The sequence below is a fragment of the Bombus bifarius genome, unplaced genomic scaffold, assembly GCF_011952205.1.
Source record: "Bombus bifarius isolate JDL3187 unplaced genomic scaffold, Bbif_JDL3187 scf7180000007984, whole genome shotgun sequence".
In the NCBI taxonomy this organism is placed as follows: Eukaryota; Metazoa; Arthropoda; class Insecta; order Hymenoptera; family Apidae; genus Bombus; species Bombus bifarius.
The window spans coordinates 2,149,721-2,175,988 of record NW_022884367.1 but is presented as its reverse complement, the minus strand read 5'-3'; the positions used below and the strand labels follow the sequence as shown (position 1 = coordinate 2,175,988).

The 26,268-nt window shown below is 33.7% G+C and overlaps 1 long non-coding RNA gene across 1 annotated transcript in view; it reads left to right on the top strand.

The window, feature by feature from the left end:
• The first annotated feature begins 413 nt into the window (after nucleotides 1-413).
• LOC117204910 overlaps nucleotides 414-26,268 on the top strand; it is a 48,536-nt gene continuing 22,681 nt past the window's right edge. The window contains exon 1 of the long non-coding RNA XR_004487156.1: nucleotides 414-763. This is a non-coding gene — a long non-coding RNA (uncharacterized LOC117204910). The remainder of the gene's footprint in view (nucleotides 764-26,268) is intronic.

Here is a 26,268-nt window from a genome sequence, read left to right as displayed (position 1 = left end):
ATCTAAAATTGATTCGTTATGAATTTTAGTAACTTTTATAATAAACATGTTTCGCCATATTGCTAACAGTCGCTTATCGTATATGCATATGCAGTATATATATATATTCGTTCATTACCTTTATTAGATATAAATGCATTCTGTAAAATTATAATGTCTTCTTCTATTTCCTATTTTATGAACATTCTGTTGCCTTTCACTATATGTGTACAAGTTTGTGTAATCGTTGCCACTGTTTGTTGTGATATTAAAACATAAAAGTAAGAGAGTGCCGAGGTAGATATGTAAATAAACACACATATAAATGTCGTCGAGTTCGACTATAGGAAGTCAAAAGTCAGTTGTGCGGCCGAGGTGCGCATCGGGAATATGCGCATTTCACGTGATATCGATTTCACCTTCGACAAAGCGCACAATGTCGATATCGATCGCACAGTCTACAGAACGACGCAGCGCGGGACGGGGCGACTCATTTCTGTTTCGGTTGAGTGCGCGACACTCGAATTTCGCGACAAAGGGAATTAATCTCATCGTTTTTCTGTGTAAGTGCGAATTCTCGTTGTACGAATATATAACGCAGCTTATTGGCTTCATCCGCCGTACAAGATTTCGCCCGAGAGCAAAAAGTGAGTAGACGAGACAATCCATGTTCACAGTTACATGCATCGACTCTGTGTGCTATGGTGGATGTGATTTCGTGCCAGAGAGCCTGTCCAGCGAGGATCTTTAAACAGCCGGGAGGATAACAGGGAATAAAGGCAAGGTAGGATACTTACATTTTACATTATCTTCTATGGAGGCTCATCGGGGTCTCTCTCATTCACTTTCCCGCTTTTCACGTCTAGCATATGTAGCTCCATAGTGTGTTATTGGCAAGGTTAGGTTTCGCGATAGAAGCGTCCGCCACTTTTAAAAGTTGACAAATTTAGTCCAGAAACATATTTCGGTAAGGCAAGGTCCGAAATAACTTTCTGGCGCCCAACCAACTGGAGTAATTTAAAATATGTATTGTAAATTACTCCAGTAGGCGCCATTTTGTAGACCAACGTTTTATGTTCGAGTGTCATAGTCACGTATTACCGAATCATTTTTGTTTGGAAATATTTTCACTCGATGATCAGGTTTATATAAATCAAAGTTAGCTACATTTCGTAATTAATAATTCAGTATATATACAAATAGATTATTAAACATCATTTAACTATTCTTATATGGTGCAAGAAAATATATATATCCCTATATTATGTTTTACAATTTTATATAATTCAACGAGACATTAAATTACACAAAATTTAGAATTAATTTATCATTACAATCTTTTTGTGGTAATAACAATGTGAAAGTTTATTGAGTTCACACGGTGTTTATAGTGGTTAATGTTTTAACATTTTTAATTTTTCATTTTAAATGCATCTTGAGATGCTTATGTATTATCTAAACAATTTTCAAACTCTATTTTCTCTGACACAAAGCATCGTATTGAAAAATATGATTTTATATTTTCGATTTACTTTTGTGAGCAGAATTACATACCTATATCATTTTTGATTATACCATTTGTTGTAATATAGAGAAGTATGATAGAGTGTTAATACGCGACGTAATCAGGATATAATCAACGTTAATCTATGATCATTACGGAAATCAATATAAATTATATCGTTATCGAAATAAATGCTGAGAAATTTCTCCGTACCGTTTGCAAAATAATTTGCTGCTTAAAAGCGGTTTCGTACGCGGCTCTAGTGCTAAAAATTTGAACAAGCGTGGCATTCGTTTTCCACACACTAATTTTCTGGCGTGATGAATGATTAATGTTATCGTTTCTGCGAGGCAAACCGTTCGTTTTCAGCGTCAATTGCGTTTCAATTGAGAGTAATTGATAAGTAGCAATAGCGAAACGTTCAGACGTGTAATAAATTGTAATCAGGCCCTTTTGCAAGGCATTTATATGGACCATGACGCGGCAACAATAAATTTAGCTAAAGGTTGTGATGAAAAAAGATCGTTAGAAATCGGTGGCGCAGTTACGTGAGTAAAATTCTTCTGGGAATCGTACCTCGTTTCTGGTCCCTGAATTATCAAACCAATTGACATACGAAGGTACTTCCTCGGTTGGATCCCTCCATTTTATGGTACTTCTGTTTCCACTTCATATGCGTATAGATTTAGCGATAACGGCATATATTCTTTGACCCCTTAGAATTAGGGAGTTTCTAATCTAAATTCAACATTTTAATCCCTTTGCCCTTCTATTTGAACATTTATTATATTGGACATTTATATGCAATAAATAAAAGTAATTATAATCTTGATTTACAAACTGATACATTATTATATGTACTTATGTATGTTAAATAAAATTTATAAATATTTTCTTAGAGTACAGATGTATGTTGTAGCTGAATTTTATGTGCAATTAGAAAATTGAATAGACATTTCTTTACAGTTTAGAACATTTATGTTATGATTGTAGAATGCTCATACTGTTCGTGATACATATTCTTTTTAATATGTTCTCTGCTGGAGAGGATTGATGCAAGACGTCTACCACAGATCATGTTTCTTTCCTTTTAAGAATATAATTTTCTTTTATTATGAACCGTCTGAAAGTTGTTTTTTTAAATTAACGTTGGTCATATATATATTCATTTATTTACCAGCTTGAAATTAGATATAGTTACAATACATTTCATGGCAATTGTATTAATGTTTACATGTTAAAAGATCTAGTGGTAAAGAATAGTTCTTAGTTCTTCTTATTTGCACAATTATTTATCGAAGTAAAATTATTTCATACTATTATTAGACCTGTTCTGTATTACATATTTATTCTTATTGCATACAATTTTTCAAAAATGATTATTAGTTAAATCGATACTTGTGTAATGTTTGTTTCGCATATAATCAATTTTTGCGAAGCAAAGCCGAATTAATTATACTAATGAGATAATATAAATAATATTGAACCCATTCTCGTATGATGATATAATAATCATCTCATTATATATTCTAACATAATAATAATATACATTGTAATATTCAATAGGATAAATTTTGCAGACATTTATTATAGAAAAAATTATTTTAAACCAATCCACGTAACTTGTACATTTTGTATATTATTTAAAGCGTATTTCTTATACTTATACAAATTATATAGTATATTCAAGGTAAATTGTATAATATACTTAATACACTTAATTACTCAAAATGCATGTGTTACGCCTTATTCTATTCTTAACGAACGTAACTAACACTTATAAAAAACTAAAAACATTAAAACATCTTCTAGATTACATATTACCTGAATAATAATTTCTGATTCCATCTCATTATTCTTTCATAAGAAATTAGATTTCGTGGAACATCTTGTGTGTTTAACACGTCGTGTCAATTTTTGCATGCGAACATTCGACATGCATGCTTTCAGACTAATTGAGGGCACGTAGCAAGAAGTAAAGAGGGCACACAGTTCGTGTTATGAGGATACATTCAAAATTAACACGAGCGACTGGCGGCGACGTCCTTGCTCGTTCGTGGTTTTACATCGTTTAGAGGCGTAAATAACCCTTGGGGGAATGACATTTGACGCTGCTCGCCTCTTTCGGCGGAGTCACTTTAGCAAAAGCTGTTGCTAGACGGTCGAATTTCAAATGTACACCGCCTTCTGTACGTTCTTCACAGGGACTCATGTTTCTCAGCAATCCAATGGAAAAATGCCCGACGAAATTCCATTTTCACTCTGATATCGTTCGCTGACGGCTTCACGGAGTAAGATACATTTATTTTCTTCACCTTCAAACTCGTTAATCTATAGCATCTGCAATTGACAAATAACTTTGCAGATTATAATTACTTGTTAAATAAGTAACAGTAATAAACTATATTGACACGATGTTGGGTTTCTCGTATCTTGGTTCTGGTTGCAATTTGTGCAGTAAAGATCTGTGTTTTAATTCAAACTGGATTAAACAGATCAGACTACTCTTAAAAGGTTAAATTACGAATAGATTTGATCAAAATTGAGAATTCTATGAAGACAGATTAATCAACTTTTCTTTCTATAAATTCTTAGTTCCGTTCTTCATACACGCTGCTATAGAATTTTTATTCCATTCTTTAGAAACGAACGACTTATTGTCACAGGTCTTGGATATTTTGAAAACATAAAAAGGAATGTTTATAAAATCATTATTTCTTTCAATTTTTTTTAATTAATGGAGTGGATCAGTGTAGTTCTGTTTCTTCAGTGATTCTGATTGCTTCAGTCACGATGCATATTTTATATTTCCAGATTTCCAGATTTCCACAAGTAAATATATAAAACTATGTAATAGGGTCTCAAAAGACTCTAGTCTTCCCTCCCTTTGGTATCTTCGGAAGGTCTTTCCCTAGAGAAGGAAATAACGTCCTTGTCTTTCAAAACAGATTGACGTTGCGGTTAAGTGTATCTATCTGAGAATTTATTTCTCCAGAAAATCCATAATCTTGGCAAATGTCAATCGTTGCTTCTGAATACTGCCAGCCTCTTCGCATCAATAGACAGGTATAAAAAAGTAATATATGTATATATGGATTTATGTATACATAGAATATACTTGTAATGAAATTCATTTTGATTTAATTTTATATTAATGTCTTTTGTATTAAGTTGTCTGGAAAATTCGTGTCGCTTTGGAAACGTAGAATTTTCATTCATAGTTTTCACTTTGTATCTTCTGTTACGATGAAGATGTCAGTCTCTATTTCGTTTTACAACTTGTTCCCATTTTTCAACTAACTTTGTTACGTCAGTTATATCAATTATAATATTTCCTAAGCTTTTTGTTAACAGAAATATGTTAACATCTTTGCAGATGACCGCTGTGTTTCAAAATGTTTTTCTTGATAATGAGTGTCGCAGTGCTCCGAATAAATAGTAGTTTGACGAAGTTGGAGAAATATGGTGCTTGCTATACAACTGGAGTGACTTACTTTGATTCAAGTGTTATGGTGTTTCGTAATTTTTCTAATCGTGCATAATATATTTCGGAATTTACAGCGTCATTAGATTATAGAAATTCTTCATAATAATTATGTTCAAGGTCTTTTTTGTACCTTTCCATATCAATATTAATAATTTCTTTACGTATAATGCTCCTTAAAACGTGTTTATAGTATTACTATGGCGTACGATTTTATCTACTAAAGATCCCTGTCAATAACGCAATAATTGTTGTTCTATGCTGTTCTATGCCATTCGATATTATTTTATCCTTTCCTATACTAGTTCGTAATTACATTAATTCTCTCAAGCCTTATCCTTATAAAAAGTATGTGTATCACATTAATCATATTAATGTAGAATTCGATGTAATGTTAAAACGGAAGAAATAATTTTGTCTCCCATTTGTATGAGCTACGTGGCAGGAAACTTCGTTAAACTCGCATCTCACGGTAAAAGTGCATGGAAAAAGATCTTGGAAGCAAAACCAAGCACAAATCGATTACTCTCGTAAAACTGTATGCAACGAGAGATAGAGGGTGCGTTCGATGTAGCCTGCGGGGCTTTAGAATTTTCAGAGCGGTGATGTTCCCCAGGTAAATACTTAATCTCCTTTCTTCTCTGGTTGTTCCGTTTTTACGAAGCTTCATGTGTAATTTAAAGTCACATCTTATGAACGTATAAACTTTATTGCGTAAGTTTTACCAAGTGGAATAACAGGGGTCCTATAAGGGATGGATCGCGAGGATTTGCCTTCTTCTTGTAACTTCCTTCTTGCAAAGGTCACGAAATAAACTTAAAATCTTTTTTGTTCATCTGATCTGATAACCAGCGAATCGAATTTTGTTGAAGGATAGGAAGGTCAGATGATCATTTTTGTCCGAAGACATTGCTTTATTTCATTCGTTTGTTTCGATAGGAATCCTATTTAAATGGCATGGAATCATTAAGAATTTGTCTTAAGTTAATATCGGTTGAATATTAGATTTAATCAACTATTGAATAAAAATTGCTCAAGACTGAAGTTTTATTTTCTAACGCAACTAAAATTTTGATTTTTTTATAGGAATTTGTTAGTTACGTAATAAATAGAAGGTAGATTTTTGTAAGACACTTTCAAAGGTTAATAGAAATGAAAAAAAATGAACAAATATGAAGTTTCTAGTATCTTTCTCGTAAGAGGTAGATTTCTAAAAAAAATAGAAAAGCTTAGTTAGATAAAGTTTCGCTATTTTTCATACGTAATTTTTGAACTTTAATGATCTTAAACCCTATTCGGTAGAGAGAATTCTAGAATTCTAAAAATTTTGTTTTTTTTTTTATATTTTTCGAGGAATATAATACTACACTCATGACAAAGCACTAATGACTAATAACCTGAATATTCTATATGTATCATATAGCGGATAACCGCAATATCTTAATATCAAATTATTATCCGTCATCGAAACATATTACACGTTCGACGAAACATCACACTGAAATATAATTTATCTATTATAATTTCTATAGTACACTGAAAAGTTAACAGCAGAATGTAATCGAAAATTTTCTGTTCACCACCATCAACGGCACACAGTTTGATAATTGCCGACACTAGGAATGTCACTAAACACGTAACGGTATTCAATTCTGCTGTCGATTTCCTGTCAGACCGTGGAATTCGTTCGTTTTAAAAGGCAATGGGAAGCTGACGCCACCCTCTTGGTCAGGCGTGATTTTTGTTCGGACAAGGTCATGTTCGACTGACGCGTTAGACGGGGCTACTTTTACAACGACAGCATAATATGACGCGATAGGAAACGGCGAACGAGGTTGCATTTACGTGTCCAGCATGAAACAATGCTATTTTCAAACGTGTGTCGCGAGCTCGTGTTAAGCTTGTCACAAATAATAATAATGGCACTGCGAACGAACAGATAATACCCACTGTTTCATTAGCGAATCCGCGGAATATACACGCGTCCCGAACCTGCGTATATCGCTAGCTATAGAGTGCTTCCTTCCTTCGATACACCTCATCCGAATGGAGTAATTCGAGTTCACCGCCACTCATGTCCGACTTATATGTATGCATTCAGTTATTTCTTAGTTTATCGACCAACAAGTATAGCGGTCCATTTGTTTAAACTCCGTTTACCCCGGCCGAAACTTTGCGAAAGCCATTGATTTACCGAACTTGCCGACAGAGACTTTTGTTTGTCGAGAATTTGGTCGAGCTGCTATTCAGTTCTACGAATTATGATTGATTTTCTTAGTCGTGGTTAATAGGAGGTATAATTGTTTTCTAGAGTAAATAAGGAGGCGATTCAGGCGACATTTATGCTCCAATCATGGGGCAATTACGGAGTTTGGAATTCTAAATGTTTCCAGACGTCGTATGGAATTTCCTTAGTTATTTAGTTGGAGTACTGGAAAGTAGTAACGTTTTTTTGTTGATTTAATGTCTATTAGGGATAGATTGGTTTAAATTGAAATTAATCGTCTCGAATTTTAAAATTGTTTTATTAGGATGCTTTAATTTTCGATTGATACGTTTGATCTGAACATTTATTTATTTTGAACTTTCACTTCTCGTTATGGAAAAATTACATATCTATTTTAATATGACTGAAAATTTGTATGAGATGTCATGGGTTGTAACAAATGATAACATATGTAAGTCAAAATGTGTAGTTAGAAAATTTTGAGTTGGATAAAAGAAAAAAATATTCTAGATATTAGTTTTATGCATATTAAATTAAACAGATAATTGGCGGAACCCCTATTACTTGAAGCGCCCCTTACATTTTCCTTGACAAGTTTGAACGAATGGGATTTTTGCAATCGATTTGCTAATTTGGAAGAAAAATTTGTCATAATTTAAAAAGTTATAATTTTGTTTCAGTCACTTGGGAAAAAATTTGATAGATACTTCGATAAGTAAGTATTAAATGAAAGTGATGCAAGAGATAATTATTAAAAACGATAAAGTCGTTGATTTTAATTGAAATATTTGTTTTCGTGAAAAATTTGCATTTATCTAAAGAATTATAAGTAATCAGACTTTAGTTCTGCAATTTAAAATAAATGAGACAGATAACCGAATTATACGTTTGAAGACCAACAGGAATTTTCATTTCTAATCAAAATCTTCACTAAAATTATCATTCATTTTATTGACTATGTTTTACCTTACGGGGTTTTATAAAGTTGGAAATCCTTATTTAATTGAATTATCTTAGTTATCTTTGAAAGTTCTGAAAGCTTTCTGTCTTACAAAGTCTCGACAATTTCAAATTTTTTCAAGTAATTTAGCTGTCGTAATAAATCTTAAAAATCTTCAAAGTTTTACGTTTCATGGAGATATTGGAAACTTTGACTGACCTGAATATTTCAATAACATGTAAAACTCTTGCAAAATGGGTAACATCAAAATTATTTTAACGATACATGTATGCATTGCTAGTTTAACGTTTGAGCAAACAGTGAAATTACTATAATTCATTCATAAGAAATATAAAGTTACTTTTAAATCAAATTTAATACGTGATCGAGATTTCACATCTTCGTTATACACTCAAAGTTCTTGAAAGATAACGATTATAGGTCAGAGAGATACTAGAGTGTTTTAAAAGGTTTTACATGTATCTCTCGGATCAACATTCGATGAGTTAAACATCTTACAACCAACACAAAATATCACTTTAACAAATTTCATATTTATAAAGTTAAACGGTTTAAAATATGCAACGATTGAAAAACTAAAGCTATAAGGAAAAGATGAAAGAAAAAAGAAATGCAAAACGACGATAAGGTCAGACACTACGCCAAACAATATTTTCTGCATGTGTTATACTAACGCCTAACAATAGCTGGGGCAGAATACAGTGGTCGTTACGTTAAAACGTATTCGCACGATTTCTTTGCGGAAAGGACAGAATTTCAATGGGGCGCAGTTAAACCCGACGCGCAAGGGAGAATTAAATAAAACCTGCTCACTGTAAACCTGGTTAAAGAATAAAAAAAAATATGGGCATGTCACGTTGAATGTTTAACAGATATTCCAATGGAAAAGTAATATTTCCCTCGGCAATCTTCTACGTGATACTGGACAATGCGAGCTCTTAACCGCGCAACCTTTTAATTATGAACGCACGCACAGATGTAAAAGTGTTTTATTTCCAAACGGTACTACACGTAATTCTTCCCTCTTACGTGGATACGAATCTCTCTCTGACCATATATCATTGTTCTACGAATGTGGATGTGCCACAAAGTACAGTAGCCCGAGCTGTTTTCCCTTTTTCCTGTCTTCTTGGTTAGTGGCTTAATGTGTGAGAACGTCGAGGGTGCGAAGACATGTAACCTGTTTCCCGAACTTTCACTGTTGACATCATTTTTATTCTTGTCAAATGGAGTGACTTTGATATCGAAGTTACCTATTGGATACTGTTCTGTTGAAAATTGTTATACGATACTATTGTACTGTATTGTGTAGAAGACAGGAAAGAGTTCGTTTTAATAGATTTTTATACCACTTGTTAAAGTTAATTTGAGTGAATAATGGGATAGCAAGGTAATGATTAATATTTCAATCTCAGTATTAACTTCTAGAATTTATATATTTATGCTTGTATTTTATACATGAGGTTACGCCCCGTTGCTATAGGCCGTGTTCCTAACCGTCTCCCTTGATACTACAATGTTACAGACAGATCGTCTTACATGGCCGGCGAGATATACACAATGTAGCGATAAGCGCATAGTTATCGTCAAGCAGCGAGTTCTAGAAAGCATCGATTCGCCTTCGGTTCGTTATTTTACCTACACAAAAAAGGTGGCATACGTGATCATAGGCGCGAACGGTCGCGAGAACCGAGCGTGGTGGGGGAAGTCTCCAAGAGAAGACAAAGGAGAAAATCGAAGGGCAATCAGTATCATACGAGGAGTCAAACCGAATGCATCGAGAGGTTCAGAGAAATAAAATGAAGGTCGCTTAGTCAAACAAATACGTCGAGAAATACTATAAAGTCGAGTCGAATTATAATAATAAACTAGTTGTATTGTTGTTAAATCATTTGTAATGTGTTAATTATAATTTTAAATATTATTAAAAATAGAAGCTTATATTAACCCTTAACCTTAAATTAAGCTTATATTAAATGTTAATTCAGTGTTACAATCATTTGAACTATCTCTGTTATCCTAATCGAAACAGGGGAACGACTGATTCGCGGCGTCGACGAATCTTTCCTTTTTGTGCTTTGGTAATTATACAACTTCCTCTATTGAATTGTTTTTTATAACAAGAATGTTGTTTAATGTTAATTTATAGCCTCATGATTCACGAGATAGTAGATCTTCTCTTTTGAGGTAAAGGTTGTTGAGATAAGTTGAGGTAGTGATTTTTGTACGCCTTGTTTTTGAGACTATTATTTAGTTCAAATTATCTTCTATGAGATTATTGATATTCGTTTTGTAGAAATAATTTTCATTCGATAATAAACGTGAATTTCTATCTTTTATTCCAATTTGATTTATGTTTTGTCTCTGAAGGTAAATTACTGCTATGGAAGAATATTAATTCCATTATTTTATTATTATATTATACTAATATCAGTTCATATAATTCTAGATTCAATATATTTTTTCAGCTTCCAGTTAGTCGAAATGTTAATACTTAATGTATCAAAAGCAGTCATATAATTTTTCTGCGGTAATATGTCATCTACCAATGACAACTGAAAGAATAGAATAAAATATCTTTACTCCTGTGGCAGTTTAAAAGTTTGATTACAGAGTATCTAATATAAGATTCCTCTCCAACAGATGTCTACCATGACTTCATTGAAAATTATCTTCCTAGAAATTTTTCTTTTTAAAATGTCTCCAAGGGAAGATACTCCCGAAAGTTTATGTCTGCTTTATTTTTACCGAATTTATAGTAAGTGCAGTACATTTTTAAAATTAATATTCCCTTTTTCAAAATGGGAATTTTATATTCACTATAGTGTATTCCTTGTGGAATATTTTTATATATTACATGGATATATCGCACAGCAACGTTAATTAGTCATGTGATATGGTCTTAATATATAATAACGCTGATTTAATTATACCAAGTGTAACTTATGATTTCTAAACTATTTCATACAAATTTCATTTAATATTTTAAATCACAATACATAATGAATTGTTACAAATTTATTATTAGCTTAACTATAACATTGTAACTATTTTACTCGTTACGATATATAATACTGAATATTCTCCTTTACTAATTATATGTATAGAAGCTTGTATCTATTGTTTATAGCGATGGACGAGTCAGAAGAAAGTCTCGTGTTTCAACCACTTGGTAGAATGTCCTGTTTGTAGTTGCGACAGAACGATGTAATGTAGAACATAATAATCGATTTTCTTTGTAAAATTCTACCCATAAAACGATTCTTCGTAGATTTTAAGAAAGTAGCAATTTTATTTTAATAATTAAAAAAAAAATATTCCACTTTTGATATTCATAAAACTGCAAATATTGTTTAAGTTTTAATCATACATGTTGATTTATTATTTATTATTCGATCGAAATACATTATTCTTTTCTGAATTCTTACGTGAAAACGTGGAAATCAAGGATTTATTTCAATATCTTTACACAGAATCTCTGAGTAGTTTAAAGTAAATATTCGCTTTCCTTTGAGCGTTACCCTTACCAGTTGTCTAATTTGTCCAGTGGGATAGCTTGTCGATGCCATAAATTCTCGATAGCGTGCTTGTCTGTTATATAATTACTCCAGAAATCCAATTTAGTTAAGCTCAAATAACTTTCCGAGCATAAACAGTGTGTTTGAAAGCGATTTGGTAAGACGAGTACTAATAACTACCTACCGTAAGAGATACCAAGCTATCCTACAATAGTTATCTTTACATAGGAAGATATACTTTGATTTTTAACCAATGAAATATAACTTTTTAATGGAAAATTGCCGCAAAAGTTCTATATTTAAGAAAAGAGAACCATTTTCGAGAAACAAATAAACTTTTTCAATATTTTTCGAAAAATGAATCTTTAACGGAAAAGGTTATAGTAAAGACATAATGATAAAAATAAGAAGGTAATTTTATATTGTAGTTCATTAAGAGATTGTTTAACCTACACATATAAAAAACATAATTTGAAAGTTTCATTGAAATGTATTGGTAACCTTTCTGAAACATTTTCTGCGTAAATTTTAATTAATGGTTTTTCAAAATAATAGACATGTTAAGGTAGGAATAAAGGAGAAGCAGGTAGCGAAAAAATTAGTTTATGTGTTTATTTAAAATATAACGTTTAGAAGCATGAACGTGTAGATTAAACATGCAAAGTACAAAACTATAAAATGATGGCAAGATATCTAAATGTATTCTTTGAAGTCAAATGAAATGTAAGTAGAAACAAATTATGTTTGCAACATCATTTTATAAGAAAAGTAGTTGATGAGATATTTTAACAGGTGTGGCCGAGAGATAAAGTGGCCGAATGCACAAATCGCATTCTCTTTGTGCATGAAATAAAGAGGAAGACTGATGAAGTGTAACCGTATGGAATATTGCTCAAATTCAATCGTTTTATTTATAAATTTTCCAATAAATTCCGAAATATAATACAGTCACTGTGAACCTACCAACGGATGCCTATATTTACTGAGTACACAAAGGTCAGTTTATCATAAAAAAAACCTATTCGAATATGATGGGTCCTATGCGACAGCGCTAGGTATTCTTTTGGCAAACATTTCTCTTCGCGTTATTATACTATTCATGTTAAAATTTAGTCTGTCAATGCCGCTGGTTTAATGAAAATCGATTTACGTGAATTGTAAAACATAAAGTGAAAATATAAGCGCTTAACGTTAATTTGTAACTATTTTAACATGAAAATGTTTAAAACAGAAGAAATCATGACAATGCTGTAGTTGTATAAGAACAGTAAAAGTAATAATAACAGCATAGTAATGATCCAGTAATAATAAAATAGAATATAAAATATATAGGTATTTTGTAAAAGAAGGAAAGTAATTTCTCTTTTGCCGGAACTGAACCGAAAGAACGAATTCCTGCATAATTTAGGTAAGCTATTACACAAAGGATGCGCATAATTTTTATGTTGCATTTATAAAATGCGCTCCAGCCACGCGACTCGATGGGTTAATTTTATTTCGTTCATTTCTTATTACACGAGGAATTTTACGAAAGAATAACCGATTTTTCCATAAATGCTTCTCGAGGTTTCTAACTTTTCTCTGAAACCATTACAGATCTCTCCATTTTATCTACGGTTATCACAAGTTTTATAGTATTTAATTATATTTTGACTACAAAATTCAAAATTAAATTTATTAGAATATTCTAGATTAAAATAAAGCAAAACATTTTGTCCTAACTTTAATATTTGATATTTCTGTTCTTATAAAACAAATTGATATGAAATAAAACCTTTGAAGGCACTAATATTGGTATGTGCGGGGAGGCATAAATCATTTCGGCACTCTAAATATTATTTTTCGTCTGCGTGAAATTTTACGCAAATATAGATACAATCTGAGGCGTGCAAGTGAATTTGCTGTGACAATTTCGATAATATTGATTTTAGCAAAAATTCGTTCAAATAAATATTCCATCGTTGAGTAACGATCTCCAAAACGATAGTCCATTAAATTTTTTTTTGTGCTTTTCGAGATTTCGATGTATTAAATTTGTAAAATAAATATTACGTTCTGTTAATGTTGAAATCCATTACGGGATTGGTTAAAATAATTAAGTAATCCGGACATTCGTGTATTTGAGAATTTCGCATAGTTACCTTATTTCAGATTCTTTTGTGGATTAATTTGTTCTACAACCTTGATGTTATTTTTGGACAATATCAAGCCAATATTTATCAACAAATATCGATAAAATTGGTATAAAGATAGGTAGAAGAAAACACACATGTAGGAGTAATATGAAGGTATCATAATAAAAAAAAAGTTTCAGATAATTTTGTTTGCCGTCTATTCTTTTTCACGGTGCAATCCATTCAATATGTTTATTCCTCGCAAAGTTTCTTATCTTTATACCTTTGGATAGGTATCAGTCATTTAAGATTCATAAACACGAGAACAGGACGATGCAGGCGTTCAGATAATTTTAGTCTACGTACATTTTCGTTTATCTCTCTTTATGATAACTTTATCAACATCATTTGTTAATAAATGTTGTTTATATCGTTCAAGGATAACATCAAGATTATAGGAAAAGGTAATAAATTCATGAAAGAAGCTAAAGTCGTAAGATGTTTATGCAAAATCTGCAAATACCTAAATGTCCAAATACTTATGGACGAGGGTGTACTTCTTATAAAACACTAGCCGGATAATTATTAAAATTGTTAAAATTATATATATGATAGCTAAAGCATACCTACCTAGCCGTGAAATTTTATCCTAAAATCTATCGTTCTAAAAATTATGATAAACCAATGCATTCATAGAAATTACATTGATTGGAACGAGATCCTTGTAACAAATCAGGATTACTACTTGCAGGATCTACAAGAAAGCGATGTTCATCACTGTCAACTAGTGAATCCTGTTAATTTCGAACAATTAACTCTCGCTCATTTCCAACTAGTCATCCTTCTTACTAGGTTTTTACAAGTGAGCATCTTGTAATTAGTGTTCATTTCTTCATGTGCGAATCTGTGTAAGCCAACGACAATAATTAGTTTTATAGCAGGGTGTAATAGCTCCTGTAACAACGAATTCAGTGGGTTGATATAATCGTCTCCATTGTATATTGCGTGTAGGTAAAGTACTTTTAGTCAATTAGCAATATTTCCTCCAATTAGTAGATTGAACATAAACTTTAAATAAGACATTGCAAGATGACATTCAATGGAGTTGTTCATCCTTCAAGTTCTATTTATCTTATTGTATTTTCTTTCATATATTTATAAAAAAGAAGAGAAAAAGTATTACCCATTTATATGTAGTAAGACAACGGCAATAAAATGTTGTAATAAGAATTATAAAAGATTTGGATATTTATCATCATTATAATATGTGATAACATGTCATAGTAAAGATATAAAGTAAATAGTAAGCCTTAATGATAGCAGGTAGTTCAGTTGTAGCAATCAGCAAATTACACCTATGATCATCTCATCATCGTCATTACGGGACAGTCGCATACACTCTCGCAATTAAGCTACTCTCTTAGTACACCCCGTGGGCTACAAGCGCATGAAACTGCAAATCATACATTACAAAGACACGTGTTCGCGGGATATGTGAAATCTGTATGAGGAAATTAAAAATCAATCTTCTTAATACACGCAACAAACTCGTGTTATTTATCTATCCATTTATCTGACATCGATCTAAATTTGATATCAAGAGAGAAATTAAGTTAGAAAAATAAAGAACGGGTGAGGATTAAGGAAACTATTCAACTTCTGTGTCGTGTTATCGTGCTACATACAATTATATGTATAATTGTAAGTATTTAATATACACGATTATTAATAACTGTCCATAGCGCAGTTGTAATTGTGTACGATGTCATCACTTTATTATTGATCTTACGATACAGTAGTTGTCATTTGATTTAACATTTCGCTAGTCAAAATCTTTCTCCAATCCAATATATCCATTGTGTCCTTTCCAAAACCACAAGAAATTGATTATTTTTATCTCTGTTAATTGGTCATTAAAATATTCGTACGATCTATAAAACAATGCCAGTACACGACATGTGCTCGTGTAAACCACTCTAAATCGAAACAATCGGTATTATCCCACGTGTTTTCACTTAATCGTAACCCGGAAATAAATCATACACGAACCCCGCTGACCGCGGTTGATTGATTTTCTTTTCCTTTCGCGACGAGTTTCGACCGTGACATATTTCCCGTTAATCAGACCGAGGTCGAAACTTTTTCCATTTGTTTCTCTTTCGGTCGTGGCCACCTTGGTCCCGTCGTTACTTCAACTTTCTCGGCTGCGCCTCCTTTTTTCCCCGGCATGCTCGTTGAAATATTTAACCGACCGCAAACTTTTTCGAAGTGTACGGGGTCAAAACGAAACGTAGAGTCGGCACGACGATTTGTTAGAGGCTGGCTGTGAGACCGTGGAGAAATTTTATGAATACGCGATGCAAATTCCTCGCTCGTGACGATAGCGTTTCCGTCGTTTCGAATCGTGCGCGAATTACCTCTCGCTCGGAACTGAAAATTGCAGTTACGCTTAAAAACTTCCGTTCGAAGATCGATACAAATCGAGCATAAATGCTCAACTTCTCTGCTCGATTTATCTCTTAACGCGTTACGCGGCTGACAGCGCGCCTGTCGATTCCGGATTCCGCCATGTTCTTCGCTTTTCCCTACAATAACGTGGAACTTGAGGCACGTTCAACCGAAGCTACGTCTCCAACGAATAGAATGCTTCTCTGTTCTTGAATAGTTCCGTTTTAATTAAGTAAAGCGGATTATTCGAAAATGTTTTAAGGTGTTTATTATTTCATTATGGAGTTTTTCACGTGATTTAATTTTCAAATTAGTTTTCTAGATTCCATAATTTACCGACTCATGATCTATTTCATGTTTGCAGACACTGAAGTTAACTACAAGTGATTGTATTCGGTTTCAAAATATTGTGATTAATATAAAATTCACTATATGAGACTCGAATTTTGTTTTCAGTCGTAGTATTTTTAAATGTAAATTGCGTGTAATATTTGAATATTTTATATTCGATTATTGTACAATAACAAACAACAGTTTATCATTCAAAGAAATTTTGCACGTATTCCTTTGTTCTACGCCGTATTGAAAACGTAAGGAATTTCGTTGCTTTGAAGAGGAAAAAGTTAATAGCGTATGAGGAAATTGGGGCGAGGGAAAATTCCGTTTGTAAGTGAACAAGAATGATCGCGGAAAACACGCGTAGAAAATACTTAAAATCAATTTCGTAATTTTTAACTAATTTGTAGTGTTTTTTAAGCAAGGTGTTTGGTTTACCAACTTTAATCCCTATTTTTTTTTTTGTCTGTCGTCACTCGCAGCCTTCCTTTCTCTCCTGCGGTTTTTGTACAAGGGAATAATGAATGAAGGTTGGTATATGTCATAAGTGTATATAAGTACGTGGCAAAAATGAAAACGCGATGGAAGAAAATATAAGATTACCTACTTTAAGCTTAAAAATGAAACAGTGCTGTGCAAATATTTGCATGTTTCTTAATAAGCTGCATAATGAATTGTCGTTCGTGTGTAAAATCGTTGTCATAAACCTTCAGAAATAATTTCTTACCATTTTGTGTAATGGTAATTTGAAATTATTATTGTAATACTACATCGTAAGCCGTTTTGAAAGGAAAATTATTCTGAAAAAAATTTCATTACGCAGCTAGTATAGTTCATAATTTATAAATGATTTTCATTCATTTTTATGTACATAATATATTATAATTTTATGAATCGAGCAAGAATTTCTAATTTTTTGTTATAATCCTATACATCTAAATTAAATTTGAGTTTGCATGCAGTATTAAAATATTGATGTAAAAATAGACTAGAGACAAACATAATTTTCTTGTTTTCGAGAGCACAATTCTACTCTAACGACTACATCGACACAAACATCGACAATTTTAAAGTAGAAGGTTCTTATCCATTTTTATTAAATTAACATCGTTTGAATTTCTCGGAAATTATTGTTTGATATTTACTTGTAATAGCCAGTACTATGAACATATTACGTGACTGTACAAGTTCCTTTTCAAGAGAGACATTTTGCCGAGTCGTCGGTTTAATGTAGTTCGCAATTCTATTAAAAGTCGTAGCCTTCTTCTCTGCGTCCGTCTGAAAACTTTAACAAAAGCTGGCGTTAATGTCAGAAAGAAGGATTTTCATCGAAGCAGTACGTAAACATTCTTTGTTATTAGGTCAGTCTATACTACTTTCGATGAAACTTTGAAATTTCATAAAATGCGTCAGTCTTTTTTCTCACGCCAACGATACATTTTTATATTTATTATTAGTTAGCAATTTTTTATAGCTTCCTTCGTAATTTTCTTCGGAGTAAAATGTCCATTAACTGTCCTGATAAGATTCAAATGACATCTGAAGTATAATATTTTCAATCTATTTGTGTGTTTTAATAATAATTTTCCTTAAGTAAAATGTGATTAAGTAAAATGAAATTGTCACGAAATTGTCATGAAATGAAATCACATTGTAAATAATTAAATTATAATTGATTAAATTACTGTTTAACATAATTAATTAAATCCTCTTTCTTGGTCACAAATCTTTATAATTTATTTTCATGAATTTAAATATTCGTGCATTCCAAGATAAATGTCCCAAAAATATCCTGAAATGTTCTGCACTTCAGTCTACAGAGTTGATCAGCATTTCCTCTGAGTGGCTCGAACGTAGTAACTTTCCTATGATTTTTCAGCAAAGGTCTATGCATACACCACACATGTATCTTTCATATTATTTATTTAGTGCATTAAAGTATTTCACCAAAATTAATCGAACTCTTCTCCCGTGTAATGACCAGCCTCCAAAATATTCTGCAATTTTTTGACAAACAAAATAAGAAGAGGAATTCGCGAGAAAGGCTTGACATTTAATTCGACTCTGCTACCCCCGAATCGGTGGTTCTATTCGCGAAGTAAAGAGCGTCCTCGAGAATCGCGACCATGCCCGTCGTTGAAGTCCTCTCCGGGCTATGACAGAAAGTTTCTACGGCAACTATGAACGGGAAAGCACGCTAAAATATTACTCGTATCGCAAAAAAGCCACTTCTCTCGGGAACTTGATGCCCATCCCGACGATTTGCCTACCACGAAACTTATTCCGTTACCCGGTTGCATGGTGCGCGCTCCCGCCTCTCTCTTCTTTTCTTTTTGTTTTCCCTTCCTCTTTCTCCACCTCTATCTCCCTTTCTGCTAACGTTCTCCGTCGTTCGCGTTTGTGATTGGAGTGGAGACTGTTTCGAATATCCTTCCGGTAGCCGGCTGTTATTTCAAACAACTCTTTCTGTACGCTAGGTTCTCGCCGTGTAAACGCGATACGCGTATCTGACTGAAAGGGAACTGCCTCGCAGGAAGCACCCACGTATAAAACAAAAGAGAGGGTCGCCGGTACTGTTTCCGTGATATGTTTCTCGCTCACAGCTCACAACCACACAATCTTGAAGCAAAAGTATTTCGTCATAAGCTAAACTTTTACGGATGACGTTTAATAGATCGTTTAACCGGTTGGTGTTATGTTATGCGAAGGAGGAGCGCGCAGGCTGCTGGGTTCTACAATAGATTGCTTAAGTCTTTACGGTTTTGGAATTTTAAGGTGGTAGTGTTACATATTTATTATGGTATAGAGATTTGAGAAGGATTTCTCGATATATTAACGTTTCTTGTTTTTTCTTCTTTTGATATATTAGTAAATTTTCTACTCGGCGTCTTTGCGCCATAATTTTCTTCTTACTGTCGTTCTTACCTCTTGTCTAGAATGATAGAATTTGTTATTTAGTATCTTGTAGTAAGTTTTCTTAAACTATTGGAACTCTTTTTTAATATTTTTTATGGTTCTTTATATATCTGTAATTAGCATCGTTACTATACCGCGAATGTCCATAGAATTTTATATTTTTATAAATGGAACTGAAGAAATGGAAGTTGAATAAAAATTTCATGCTCACTTTCTACATAGCGTAGAGAATATGCTGTTTTGAGTATTTTATGTGCTTTTGCGTATTACGCGCATTCTGTAGATTTTTGCACTCTTGAGCTTCCCATAAATACATAAATATCTGCAGTCTAGCAGTTACGTTATTTCCTCATTACTAGAATTCTTTCTCCCATAAACGCCCTATGAAAGATGGGCTGGAATCGTTCCGTGCTAGGATTACTTCTCAAATGTGAAAACTTTTCTAAGTCTTCATTTCGTCACGCTAAGATATACTCTAGGAAAATATTGTTGAAGGAAAGTTCCCGGAATGATCGATTATTCTCCCATCATTGATTCAAGGTGGACACTGTTCATGAAGAAAGAAATGAAAGTCGACTCGTGACGCTTACTGTGGTTAAAGGGGTTGATCAGTATCGAACTGAGAAACTGACAGAAGTTTCTCTGTTCTTAAAATATTTCGTCGTCCTATAAGTCAAAAGAAGAAAATATATTTTGTCATTGAGTAAATGCGCTTTGAGATCAATCAAACTAAATAATTCATAGAAATATTTAATTAAAATCTCACTACCTTTTCATACTTAAACCAATTACATTCGTCCTTTCATATCATTTGAACGAAATTCTCTGAACTTATTCACAGATGGACCTCTACCTTTGTTAACTTAACAATGAAGTTCACCATATTGTTCAAAATCATGCAAATCACATCTCATTGAATGTCCTACTTTTGTTAATTAAGAAAGCTAAATTCGTCATATACTTTTGAAAGTCATCCAAATTATATCCCACGCATTAACTTCTATCTTTACTGATTAAAACAATCGTGCTTGTCATATTTCCCAAAATTCTGCCAATTATATTCTATGCGTTCTAACTAGAAACACAATTAATCATATCCTGACAAATTATTCAAATCCCGTTCCATGCATTAAGTTTTTACCCTAAATTGAAACAATTGAGTCTATCGTATTTTTCAAAATCATCCGAATCCTACGCATTGAACTTCCAGCCCTAAATTGTACAGGGAGATATTTAGCATCCCGTCCACGGGGACTTATTCAGCGCGACGCTAGTCCGAAGTACGGGAATGCATTGCAAATTTTATCACATTACCGGGGCGATTCAATGTTGCTCGATCAGCGAGGCAAACACCTCCGAAGACGAACGCGTCCCATCAAGGATTTCGCGTTAATTTCCATTGTAATGAAGATAGAAACGAAATTCTGCGTCCGTCATCTGGACCTGACGAAATACAATTAAAAACTGAAAAGGCGCGTAATGTCTTTTTAATGTTAAAGTTGGTGAGGGGAGGCGACTGACGAGAAGCTGGAGACGAGGTAGTGGTGTTTCCAAGGTCTATCACGTTTACAGGGCGGGGGAAAGAAAGTTTCTCGTCTTTTTGGAGGCTAAAAAACTGCCGCCGACAAAGTAAGCGTTTGTTGAAACGAGAGACTGCCTCATTATTCATAAGTTCTGCCAAAGGGTCTCAGTTTCTCCGCCCTCGCTTCGTCTCAGCTGTTAAAGAAGAAAAGGACACCGCCATCGTCGCCGCTCATTTTGTCGGTGATGCGATTTACTCGGGTTACAAATCGAAAGTGCTCTCCTGGTGATCCTTTCGGATAGTGACTGGGCTGTTTATGACACGAAAGAGGATCACGTAGAAAGATAAAATAAGGGGATCAAGATGGCTGCTATAATTATTCGGAGTACAAATAAAACGGTTAAATATTCGTTTGGCTATTCCTTTTGTAGACAGAATAATTGATTACAGGGCACGGAATATATACATTCTAGTTTAACCGCGGTGCTCGAATTCTTTTTATGTCTCCATCTCTTGGTTTAATTTCAACCGAGAAAAAAGACTTTTGATGTTTCGAGGAAATCTTTAGCGTATAATTAAAACGAGATATCGCTATTCTTTCATATTCTCCTCAAAAGGAAATGTTATACCGACGGAAAACATACAGTAGAGAAACAAGCTTCCATCCGTGTGTTTTACATCAAAAATTATTTAAATTCCCAGAAATGAGCCATTATAAATCCATAAAAGTACGAAAAATTACGAATTGATTATTCCGTACCATTCTGCTCTCGTGTTAAACAAACTCACGTATCCACGAAAAATGTGGAATTCATTTCCACTAAACCATCCTCCCAAAAGGAAGATAGCAATCACCGTTCACAAATCTAAAAAAAAAGTTAGGAACAATTTAACCAAAAGATTTATCCAAATCCGAAACGAATATAAATTCTGCGAATATCACGTTGATTTTCTTTTATCTAGGAAAGCACAGAGAGAGAGAGAGAGAGAGAAGGAGAGAGGGAGAGAGAGAGAGAAGGTGGGAAAGTGAGAGAAGAAAGAAAAAATTCTATTCCATCTAGCTGGTGTCGGTTTTTTTGCGTGAGAGGAGAGGGAAGGAGGATGCGTGAAAATGGAAAAAAATAAAGTATAATGCTGGCCATTCTCCAGCGGAAAGAGGATGGGCGGTCACCGTTTGTTAGAAACAAAAAGCTAATGCGGGGATACGCGGCATTGGATTCCGATCGACCATTACAGGACGATCGATTCTGGTTTTATCTTCTGTTGACTCGATGTTAAGCGAATCGCTCGTTCAAAGTCCCCTTCGAACGACAAATGGTTGTTGGTGACACGGAACGAGTATCGAGGAGGCGACCAGGTACACGATTTCACCTACGCGCTACACATACCATACCATGTACAGGTATTTCTAAATCGGGTCGATTGGCGGCCTCCACTGATGATGCGCGTTACGTTCGAGGGGTTGACCACTTGAAGTGATAATTTTTTCTGCTGCCAACGGAGCAACACCCCGGAGCATTACGCGGCCGACATGTTGGCTCCGCAACCTGTTTGTTATGTTAGACGAGGTAATTTGTTGTTTCCCAGAGTTGGACCGATGCGATGGTCTTTCGAGAGCCACCCACGGTGGCTATACGCTCTGGTATATTCGCGAAGCCTGCGATGCGACGGAAATTGAGGTTGAAATTGCAGTTTTTGAACGGATTCTAACTCTACAAATAATCAGAAATGCTTGTTAACTCGAATCACAGACCTGCGAAACCTTCCATTCGAAGACGAACGTAGTTTCGCTATTTCAATTTGTTGGGTTTGTCCGCGTGAAATAGTTTCAGTGGAATAGGTTGAGGTTTTTTTGTGGGAAATAGTAGGAGAAAATTCGTGGAGAAATATGGTTGGACGAAGCTTTTTATAACTTTGTGCCTTTGAAGGATGGTGTTGTGTTTGGAGAATTTAATAATATTGTTAACAATATTATTTCAAAGGAATTAAAATTTAGTGATTTTACACTAGGATATTTGGAACTTCTAAACGTTTTAAGGAAGAAATTTCAAACTTATTTATCAGAAGGAGATAGCGCAAATAATTGATAATTGATAAAAACGAAAAAATAATATCTGTAATTGTCATTCTTCAAATTCCAATTTATTGAGTTAATTTATAGGGTATGGCTCCTGAGAAACTCATATTTAGGTGCATATTACAGATCGAGATTTATATTAATTTGCATGATAATAAACAAATCGAAATTAACATACAACTTTTTTCTCGATCAGAGGCAAATAATACATTGGTTCCGCGAATAGCATTTTCCCTTAAATAGCACACCTCGTGCACATACGAGCATGGAACAAGAACCCGAAGTTGTCGAATACACTGGCATCGGTATAATTTGCAAGCAAGATAAATAGGAACTTTATCGATTCCCGTGGAGGTTGGTGTACGCGCAAAAGCTCGCCTCTCGCAAATAATTGCATAAATTGAGACCCATAGAATAGCCGCGGAATAGCAGGTTAGCACTGTGAGGGATTCAGCAAGAGGCACGATAGAAACGGAGCAACCGCCATAATAAGGGGGAATGAAGCACGTACTACGTATATCCCATTATACGTCACATGACAGAATATTCATCGGTTGAGAACTTGCTAAATAGCGAATTTACTATCGCCTGCATTCACAACCGATCGGAAGTAAATCTCTGTGCCGAAGAGAGAGAAGTTCGAACGGTCGCGGTATTCCAGATTGAATTTCCTTTGATTACCAGATACAGCTGCCTAGTGATTTACCGTAAACCACATGATCTTTCGATATAATGGTGGTTCAAAAGAATAAAACGTTTGTTGACACTCGTCTCCCTATATGGCTGACACAAAGGATATATAGAATATTTATGCGAATATTCGAAGAATAAAAAGAAGCACTTTACTAGTCACAATAGTTGATTTGTTATCAAGTATCGTTTGCGTAAAACATTTTAAAGTGTTAAATACTCAACAAAAGTTCTGGAGATTATTTTGAAAAAGAAATATGTATACGCAGTGGTTTGATAAAATGATTATATAGGAAAGATTTTAGTGATTTTCGTTCCCTTATTCTATTGACTTTATATTTTCAATTTAGATTTTTTGATTGTAACTTTATAATACGCTTGTTTCTTTTAGAGAAAAATTTAAAGTTTCAAGGCTGAAATTCTTTGAGACGTATTCTGCTTGTTTATTCACTACGGTTCACTAATAAATTAAAGAGTATCAGCACACACAGACGAATAATACATTTTAGATCCATTTATTTTATTACGGTACTGTATAAAATACTATACAATTTTTGTCACTTTAGTTTCAGCTATTTTTTTTAATCCGTCTATCGAATTAAAGTATATTGACTTATCGCTTGAAAGGTCTTTTCGGATGGATTACGGTTGTGTATTTTCTATTTGTTTGCATGTATCCTCACTTTTTTCGTCTCTATAAACTGAAACAGACTTTATAACTTTTTCAAATGGAAGTATTTTTTATAACATTCTAATAGATTTTCTGTGATTTGCAGCATACACATACATATTCTTTATTAAATTTCATTACATTTCTGAAGAGGATTCGCGGTTGTTCGTAATAATAGTATCGATTTCTTGTTTAATTATAACAGAGCGATGAACGTAGCTTCCTTGAAAAGTTTAATATATCTTACCAGTCCTGCGGGATCGGTACAGCGGTTTCACGAAAATTCGCGCGAATCCCACGGCAGCAGCGCGGTAGTCAACGTGTTAATTTTGAAATTTTATGCGAGTTTGCATGGCGAATTGCTATGCTGTCGGGCAACGAGGTTCACTCGTATCAAACAGACCTTCGTTCTTTTAAACGGTGAGGTGCTGCGTTTTAAGTTGTAACGCGTGAATACCGGCTACCATTTTTCATATAACGCGACGCGGAGTAAGGATGAAACACCTTCTGACATTGTTTATTAACAATATCTCTCTTACGATTTAAAAATCAACAGTTCTAAAGAAGCAAAATTATAACTTGCCTATTGAAGCTTGAAAATGATTAAACAACTGAAAATAAAAATTCGACATAAACTGTTGGATTAATAAATTCCTGTTCTTGTGTATTCCAAAGAGAACAATTGAATAACGAAATTTTTCTGAATGTAGCTCGTCGTCCAATCTTTAAGGGGATATTCCACTGTAAAACACTATCTATTATTTAACTGGATATTCTACTGCAGACACGCTTAGCATCTTTTCACGAAGATCTATTTCCAATCACTCGTAGTAGCTCAATAATTTTCGTAGAATGTTAGAAGATAATAATTGCAAATGAAATGTAGTGTCGCTATTTTCCCGCATAGCAGTGCACGGTGACACGCTACGCTTCCATATCTGGCAAAGACACATACACGTATAAGATTTCGCGTGCAATATCCGTGAGCAAATTACAAGGAGTTCAAACATTTCCACCCCATCAAAGAGTAAATAAAGCGCTTGCAGTATTTAAGGAGCAAACATATCTTTCCGAAAGAATCCTCGCGTCATATAGAACGACGCATAACGTTCAAGCTGTGTCTTTTCTCCAGTTTTTTTCTCTTGCCACTATATATACATACGATAGTTTATATACTATTTTTCACTTAATTTCAAGTCATTTTAGCAAGTTAGTCGAACAAACAATGTCCTATTGATAGACGATAGAAAAAGTAAAAGAGCGACGTATTACGATAATTTATTTTAAATTTAGTTAAAGACACGCAATACTCGCATGTTGATGTTTTCCCACGAAACGAATGAAACAACACTTGAGACAGGGACTCCGTTATTGAAATATTATTAACGCAAACAACTTACCACAGATTAAATGATAATATACTGACAAGAATCACGCGATATTGCGTGCAAATTATCGCTTATTCAATTATTTTCTGTCCCCTTAATTTTTCATATTCCGCCCAGCCTATCTTCGCCACTCTCATGAAATATGATCCTCGTCTGTAGCTTTTTAATTAACCTTTCAATGCTAATATTGAAATTACATTGATTATCACACAGCAATTTAATAATTCTTGATGGAATGCGTCTTCATGGCAATGTAATCATTCCGTTGTCTGTTGTTTGATTTCACTCGAATGTAACAATGTCTCGTTAAAGTAGTGATGTTAGAATTTCAGTACTCGTTCCGTATATTTTCATTATGAATTAAATTACCTATGAGGAAGAAAAGTTCATCCTTCTTCGATTGTGAAATATGTTCGTGAAATTTACACGGAAAT